Source organism: Pongo abelii, chromosome 2 (assembly GCF_028885655.2).
Source record: "Pongo abelii isolate AG06213 chromosome 2, NHGRI_mPonAbe1-v2.0_pri, whole genome shotgun sequence".
Lineage (NCBI taxonomy): Eukaryota > Metazoa > Chordata > Mammalia > Primates > Hominidae > Pongo > Pongo abelii.
Genome location: NC_085928.1, coordinates 165036990 through 165046262, shown reverse-complemented (window position 1 = coordinate 165046262; position 9273 = coordinate 165036990). Strand labels below are relative to the sequence as shown.

Genomic DNA, 9273 nt, shown 5'->3' with positions numbered 1-9273 from the left:
GTATTAGAGTCATGATGTTCAGACTGGGGCAAAGAATACTGTGTCAACACTCACTATGAAGGCTGTATGAAAGCAGTTGCAGTTAAAGCCTGCCCTGCCATCATGAACCTGGCAAAAAGGCTCCATGGCTATGGCATGGGAAAAAAGAGCCAAGTGTTCAAATATCATGTGAGACACATATACTATTTATAGAGTTCAGAGAGTAGCCTTTTAAAAGAATTTTACTAGGCTCCCATAATCTTTCTCGGAAGCCCGTTCTATTCAATCTATGCTTCCACTTGGACATTAAATATCAAGGGACTCTGGTTAGAAGTTTCAGAAAATAATTGTTATTGCTTACCTTCTTTAACCTAGGTTGATCAACGTTTTTCTCTGGGGCCAATTCCAGCTCTTCCACATTTCACTTGTGTCTCTCAGAGCCAATGAAGAAAAACCAAACATAAATATAAATTGCATTAATGCTGATATTTAAGGGAATAATACACCCCTTGAAAGAGCTAAATGACAATCTAATATATGAATGAATAAATGGAAGAATCACCTAAGTATTTGTCAGATTTATGAGGTGTTACATATTCATTATTAATATTTAGAGGCAAGAAATATGGCCTATGTCTGTTGTCCTGATGAAATCTGATATGTTTCCAAATGATTTGGTTATTATTTTCCACTGTGTTTTCTTTGGTTGTAGAAAATGTTATGGGGCATAAAAAAGAGAGTGAGAGCTTAGGGTCAAATAAGTTTGGGAAATTCTTTGTTAAATTGCTTGTTTACTGTAGGACTTCTCAAAACCTTTTATATAAAAATGTATTATGAGTCTTCAAGAAAGGGATATCGTGTGTAGCGTAGATCTAAATTATTAGATCACAAAATCTTTTTTTATGTGGCCATTCATTAACATCTATCTGAAAAAGGTTTGTGGATCTGTTTTGAAAATGCTGACCTACAGTTTTGTTTTTTGAGTATAATATTTTTGAGGCTTTCTAGCTTTGTAAATGGAATTCAAAACTTTAGATTCTTTTTTCAGTGCATTGAAAATTGCTATAATATGCAAATAATTTGTACTTCTTTCAGTTTCTTCTATGATAAGATGAGCCAGACAACATAAGCTGTCCTGCACTTGAGGATTGATGAGAATTATATTTTGAGCAAAACAACTTTCTTAAGCAAAATGCATTTCTCTGTGTTTGACTTTTTAACCAGCAAACAAGCAATTGAGAGGATGCAAAGATTCATGGATTCACTTATGGATTCATGGACTCAAGGATCCGTGGTGGTGTGAGTGAATTTGGCTTTCTGGCACTGTCCTTGTTTCTCATGCAGGCACGCTGCTGTCTGGTGGCCTTAGTAGTCCACATGGAGGAAAGGGTCTACTATGTTGAAGAAGCTGCCCCTGGCAGCTTACTGCCTGATAACACCTTATGTGCTGGGGGAATGTAGGTGGGTACATATCAGCACATAGGGGCCTATACTAAAAAAGGACACATTTCAATTTTAAACCATGTTACCATCTTCTTGGTACCAGATTTACAAAATTTCGAATACCACTTAGTACCACTGAGGCATCTAGCATCTATAGAGCATCTAATAATATAACCCAGTTTGAAATTTTTTACTGTACTATTGTACCTACACAAGGTTTTGATGAAACAGGCCTGGCCATGGTCTACTACAATATGGTTATTGATCTATGTTTCTGCCTTTCTACTTATTCTTGGGTCACTTTAAAACATTTATGCTTCTAGGGCATGCACAGTGGCTCATGCCTGTAATCCCAGCACTTTGGGAGGCTAAGGAAAGCGGATCACTTGAGCTCAGGAGTTCAAGACCGACCTGGGCAACATGGTGAAACCCCATCTCTGCAATTACAAAAAAAAAAAAAAAAGTTAAAAAAAAGATAAAGAGAAAATTTATGCTTCTGTATAAATTATCTATTTTATCACCTTAAAAAAATCTTACTTCTCAACATAGTATGAGACACAGAAATCATGTCTTTTTATCTTTCCATCCCCAGTCACCAGCACATTGCCTTGTACTGGGTAGACATTTACAAATGTAGTGGAGTGAGGGAATCATAATTGTAGACAGTGCTGTCATTCTTTATAGTGTCAGCCTGCACAGGTTAGTAGTAACTATGATTTATTGAGTGCCAAACATTTTTGCCAATGCTCACCATATATTATTCCTAATTTTTACAATGATCTCATAAGAATATTCTTGTCTTCATTTAACGGAAGAAAAAAAACAAAACTTAGTTAGAAAAGGCTATATGTCAATTTTTTTTTCTTTGGAAGCTTTGTAGCCATATATTTCTAATAAACTGGATTATTGGTTCTCTCTGATTCCCAGTCCCTCCCACTTCCCATACTAGGATACTACCATGTGTCTCATGGAAGTGAGATAACCATGCAAGATATGCTATCACTGATTTATTCAGTAAATATATACCAAGTGCCTCCTTTAGGGCCAATAATCTGCTGAATGCTGTGTGTGGGAACATACAGAAGGAAAATAACCATAATAGTAGCAAACACTTATTGGGGGCTTACTATGTGCCAGATATTACTCTAAGAACATTATTTGCAATAACTTAATCTTCTAAAATATGTATTTTTATTGTCCTTCTTTTATAATGCAGGAGAGACGGGCACAGGATTGCTGTGTAATTTACCCAAGGCCACACAGCTATTAAGTGGCAGAGCCATTACTGAAACCCAAGACATCTGACTCCGAAGACGAACTGCCTCTTGTACTCAATCCCTTATGCCAATGAGTTTATAGCCTAATTTGAAAGCAAACCAGAAATGCACCATATATAGATTTCAGAATGCCCATACAATTTTGAAAACATATGATATAAACTTCATACCAAAGGATTCAAGATAGGAAAATATTTTCATGAATCCCACATGATATTTTCACGAGCTACAATGTGATTTTATAGCTAATTAAGATCAGTTAACTTCCTTGATTTAACTACAAATCTTTGTTTAGGTAATTTTTTGTGTCATATTTTGATTAAAATTCTTTAAATAAAAAAACTATCATGAATATTTCTACCATTACTAATCTCAAAAAGACAAGGATCAAGAAGATCATACATAGGCCTCTGAATATAATATAATATCTTTGGTGAAATGTATTTGGCTCATTTAAACATAGTTATTCCCAAAATAGACTAGATGGGCTGGATGGAATTTATTGCATTACTAATGTTCCAAAGGCAGGTTTCCCAGTAATAACTTACCCATAAAACTCTACTTTAACAAAAGGCTACTTGATAGCATAGGATAAACTGGAATGCTTTTTTATAGCCAGAGATTTCCTAACCATAAATACTTCCATTCCTCTAAGCAAATGGGTCGGAAATATTTATGAGGTGCCCTGCATTTTTATCACCTCTGCAAAGGAATGCAGCAATTTCATCATGATCACATTCTATCTCTGCCCTTACTCTATACTGTTGATGGACTCCTTAGCATACCATAAGCAGTACATTAGTGAGAGGAACTTGGGAATTTAGAAAGGAATGAAGGGAAATACAGAATAGAAGTTGTTGAATCTGGTTGTATTTAATCTATCCAACGCTATTCATTGCTAAACTAAATCCAATTGTTAATTTCAGAACAATGTCAATATAGTTGGTTAAAAAGGTGGTTAGATTTACCCTCTGGTAATTAGATTCACCCTCTGATGGTATTAAAATTTTATTTTTCTTCCTTTTAGAAATAAACATTCATTTGGACCTGGAAATGCCAGATTGCTGACATTAGGGATATGATGCAAGACTCACCATTTATATGTTAGCCTTCCTTTTCTTTCTTTTTTTTTTTTTTTAAAGAAGGGGGCACGTGGAATTAATTGCTTTAAAAATAACTCTAAAGATGTCAAAAGGTCAAAATACTTACAATATTATTCTGTTGGTTATGGTTGCTGTTTTGTCTGTCATCCTTGTAAGAATAGTATGTAGAAAGCCAATATCTAATTGCACATTAATTTTACAAAAATTGTAATTTTGCTGTTGTGTAAAATGCTGCATGCTTTACATTTAAAAATTTGAGCAATTAAAAATTTACAAAGAAGAAATTTTTAAATTAGATAAGAAACACAGGTTATGTCAGCTAATATAGGTAAGAGTTTGAAAACACAAAATATGAAATAAACATCAAATGATATATACTTGTATTTTAAACATAGTGCTCAAAAATCTGGTTATCGTATTACCATATTTCATTTTAGTAAGACGTGTATTGCTTAAAATAAAACTTGCAGGTGACCTCATATTAAATGTTAGTTTCAGATTCTAGTTCCTGTTTTTTGAAAAAGGCAATATTGTTTTGTATTAATGAAAAATTTTTTGTATTAATTAATATCGTTAATTTATTGCTATTGAGCACCTGTGAGCAAAGCATTTTGTTAAACACAAAGATAACTAAGACATGGTGGCAGAGACTGGGTAGATACTCATCAAACTTGTTTCCCCATTTTGGACACACAGCTAGACTACATTTCCTCGCCTCCCTTGGCATTAGATACAGGCATGTGACTGACTTGTGTACAATGGAATGTGGGTAGAACTGATACCACGTTCAGCAAGAGCCCAAAAGGTCTCCCATGCGTTTCTCTAAAGTCCTCTTTTCTTTCTTGGCTTTCCAGAAAGATCTGGTGGAAGATTCTGAAGCCCTATGGTTTGTCGGGGGGGCACTGGATAGATAAAACCTAGATTCCTGTATGTATATAAAGAGCAGAGACCCTCACTGCCAACCCACATAGGATTATTACAGGGATAATAAACTTTTGGTGTGTTAAGTCACAGAGATGGTAGGGTTGTTTGTATTTTACAGCTTGTATTTTACCTGCATCAGGGTTTCTCAACCTCAGCACTATTGACATATTGGACTAGGTATATCCTTGTTGTGGGGGCTGTGCTGTGCATTGTAGGATGCTGAGCAGCTTCCCTGGCCTGTATTCAACAGATGTCAATTGCTCCACCTTCCCCAGTCATGACAATCAAAAATATCTCCAGACATTTCAAATATCCCCTTTGGGGCAAAACTGCCACTGAGGACCACTAGCCTAACTTATACAGCAATATTTACTGTTTTTAAAAGTTTTATACCAGAGCGTCTCCACTTTTTTATATAATGAGTTTCTGAAAAAATCTGTTTGAAAGTCAAATGTCTGAAAGTTGAACAACATATTTACATGTTATAAGGAGATTTGTAATACAAGCAAACCAGAAAGATTAAATTATGTAGTTACCGTTGCATTCAGTAGCACATTTTGAAGATGCTGTTGCAGCAATTTTTACATGTTTTACAACTTTATATTTTTCCTTCAAAGTCAAGCTTACACTTGGATTAGCTTAAGTACAGTGAACCCTAGATGGAAGCTGAAGAGTTAGCATGTAAAGCACATAGAATGACTTTCATCTGTGTAACAATTTTATAAGATCTGTGCCTTTTTTTTTTGAGACGGAGTCTTGCTCTGTCGCCCAGGCTGGAGTGCAGTGGCGTGATCTCGGCTCACTGCAAGCGCCGCCTCACGGGTTCACGCCATTCTCCTGCCTCAGCCTCCCGAGTAGCTGGGACTACAGGCGCCCGCCACTGCGCCCGGCTAATTTTTTGTATTTTTGGTAGTGACGAGGTTTCACCGTGGTCTCGACCTCCAGATCTCATGATTCGCCCGCCTCGGCCTCCCAAAGTGCTGGGATTACAGGCGTGAGCCACAGCTCCCAGCCAGATCTGTGCTCTTTTTACTACAATAAGGCACACTGCAGTTTTCCATTTCCCACTTATTTTTTATGAAATAGGAAAAATCTTTGAAATAATTGAATAAATACTTCTGTATAGACAAAGATGGCAAGAGAGCCACAAAGGAACTGGTGGCATTTAAAAGGCTTTATTATGGGAATTGTATGAAATATGCTTGTCTGATGATGTACAAATGTCTGATTTTACTTTGGCATTTCTGGGTCTTAACCCACTTTCCCTGCGCCTACCTTCTCTCCTGCTCCACTTGTTCCCGCTTTTCCATCTCAACCTGTGGACTCGGCAGTATGGTGTTTGGACTATTTATCTGGCTTCAATGTTAGCATCCTCAGGTCTCTGCACCTGACATCTGATCTTTCATGCCAGCCACTCCAGAGGTTTAAGGTACTTTGCACTCACTCTGTGCCCCACGTGACCACTGGCCTGGGTAGCCCCTGCTTGTTGGGAAGAAACATTATAGAGTTGGATGCTTGGTAATACAAACATAAAGAAGGCAGTATCCTTGCTTTTTTAGGAGCTTTAATCCAGTGGTATAGAGGCAAATGCAGACACAGATAATACAATAATCCCATCAAAGGAATGAGACACTGGTGTGACTATAAGTTCAAAGTAGAAACACTATGGTTGGAGGTATTAAATCCAAGTGCATTCCAGAGGAGACTGGTCGAGGGAACACGCTGATTTGAGCCAGCAGTGCATATCTGATGGAGGATCCTCCTTTAAAATTCACCTGTGGGCCCTTCTACCCGGCGGTTAGTGCTGAGAGTGCGGAGTGTGCGCTCGGAACACACAATTATTATTAAAAAATAAAAAATAAAAATATAAAAAAATCGTTTAACAACACCCCCCTCCCCGATTTTACAAAAAAATCGCCTCTCCCCCTCAGGAGACTTTTTTTTTTCTTCCTCTTTTATAAAACAACCCGGTGAAGCAGCCGAGACCGACCCGCCCGCTGCAGCCCAGCAGCAGCTCCAAGAAGGAACCAAGAGATCAAGGCCTTCCCACTGCCCGACCCGACACCGCCACCTTCACTCCCAGTCTGCAGCCGGCAGCCAGCGGCGGCAGATCTACCCCGTCCTGCGGCCATTGAGTTTTCCATTCCGAATTATTTTTGTCTCTCTGCGCTTGCCCCCACTCCCACCGGCTCCGGCCCCGGCCCCGGCCCCGGCACTTGCTCTCCTCCTGTCACGGAAAGGTCGCGGCCTGTGGCCCTGCGGGCAGCCGTGCCGAGATGAACCCCAGCGCCCCCAGCTACCCCATGGCCTCGCTTTACGTGGGGGACCTCCACCCCGACGTGACCGAGGCGATGCTCTAAGCTCAGCGTGGCCGGGCCTATCCTCTCCATCCGGGTCTGTAGGGACCTGATTACCCGCCGCCGCTTGGGCTACGCGTATGTGAACTTCCAGCAGCCGGAGTGCGCTTTGCTTTGGGCACCATGAATTTTGATTTTATAAAGGGCAAGCCAGTATGCATCATGTGGTCTCAGCGTGAACCATCACTTCGCAAAAGTCGAGTGGGCAACATATTCATTAAAAATCTGGACAAATCTATTGATAATAAAACACTGTATGATACATTTTCTGCTTTTTGTAACATCGTTTCATGTAAAGTGGTTGGTGATGAAAATGGTTCCAAGGGCTATGGATTTGTACACGTTGAGATGCAGGAAGCAGCTGAAAGAGGTATTGAAAAAAATGAATGGAATGCTCCTAAATGGTCGCAAAGTATTTGTTGGACGATTTAAGTCTCATAAAAAACGGGAAACTGAACTTGGAGCTAGGGCAAAAGAGTTCACCAATGTTTACATCAAGAATTTTGGAGAAGACATGGATGATGAGCACCTTAAGGATCCCTTTGGCAAGTTTGGCCCTGCCGTAAGTGTGAAAGTAATGACTGATGAAAGTGGAAAATCCGAAGGATTTGGATTTATAAGCTTTGAAAGGCATGAGGATGCACAGAAAGCTGTGGATGAGATTAATGGAAATGGAGCTCAATGGAAAACAAATTTATGTTGGTCGAGCTCAGAAAAAGGTGGAACAGCAGACGGAACTTAAGCGCAAATTTGAACAGATGAAGCAAGATAGGATTACCAGGTACTAGGGTGTTAATCTTTATGTGAAAAATCTTGATGATGGTATTGATGATGAACGTCTCCGGAGATGTTTTCTTCATTTGGTATAATCACTAGTGCAAAGGTTGGAGGGTGGTCGCAGCAGGGGTTTGGTTTTGTATGTTTCTCCTCCCCAGAAAAAGCCACTAAAGCAGTTACAGAAATGAATCGTAGAATTGTGGCCACAAAGCCATTGTATTTAGCTTTAGCTCAGCGCAAAGGAGAGTGCCAGGCTCACCTCACTAACCAGTATATGCAGAGAATGCAAGTGTACGAGCTGTGCCCAACCCTGTAATCAACCCCTACCAGCTAGCACCTCCTTCAGGTTTCTTAATGGCAGCTATCTCACAGTCTCAGAACTGTGCTGCATACCCTCCTCCTAGCCAAATTGCTCAACTAAGACCAAGTCCTCGCTGGACTGCTCAGGGTGCCAGACCTCATCCATTCCAAAATATGCCCGGTGCTACCTGCTCAGCTGCTCCTAGACCACCATTTAGTACTATGAGACCAGCTTCTTCACAGGTTCCACGAGTCGTGTCAACACAGTATGTTTCTAACACATCAACACAGACAATGGGTCCACGTCCTGCAGCTGCAACTGCTGCAACTACTCCTGCTGTCTGCACGGTTCCACAGTATAAATATGCTGCAGGAGTTCGCAATCCTCAGCAACATCTTAATGCACAGCCACAAGTTACAATGCAACAGCCTGCTGTTCATGTACAAGGTCAGGAACCTTTGACTGCTTCCATGTTGGCATCTGCCCCTCCTCAAGAGGAAAAGCAAATGTTGGGTGAATGGCTGTTTCCTTTTATTCAAGCCTTGCGCCCTACTCTTGCTAGTAAAATCACTGGCATATTGTTGGAGATTGATAATTGAGAACTTCTTCATATGCTCGAGTCTCCAGAGTCACTCCGTTATAAGGTTGATGAAGCTGTAGCTATACTACAAGCCCATCAAGCTAAAGAGGCTTCCCAGAAAGCAGTTAACAGCGCCACTGGTGTTCCAACTGTTTAAAATTGATCAGGGACCACGAAAAGAAACTTGGGCTTCACCGAAGAAAAATATCTAAACATCGAAAAACTTAAATATTATGGAAAAAAAATTGCAAAATATAAAATAAATAAAAAAAGGAGAGGAAACTTTGAACCTTAGGTACTGAGAAAATGCCAAGTCTAGCAAACATAATGCTAGTCCTAAATTACTTACTGATTTAAAAACAAAAACCCCACAAAAAATAGTAAAATATTTAAAAAATTAATGTTTTATAGACCCTGGGAAAAAGAATTTTCAGCAAGTACAAAAATTTAAAGCATTAGAGGAAAGCTTTGTAATTCTTTACTGTGGAATAGCTCAAAATGTCAGTTCTAAGTAACAGAATTGATGACTAAG

General features: G+C 39.4%; 1 pseudogene; it reads left to right on the top strand.

The window, feature by feature from the left end:
* The first annotated feature begins 6928 nt into the window (after positions 1 to 6928).
* Positions 6929 to 9004, top strand: LOC100458032 (polyadenylate-binding protein 1-like; annotated as a pseudogene).
* Positions 9005 to 9273: the final 269 nt, after the last annotated feature.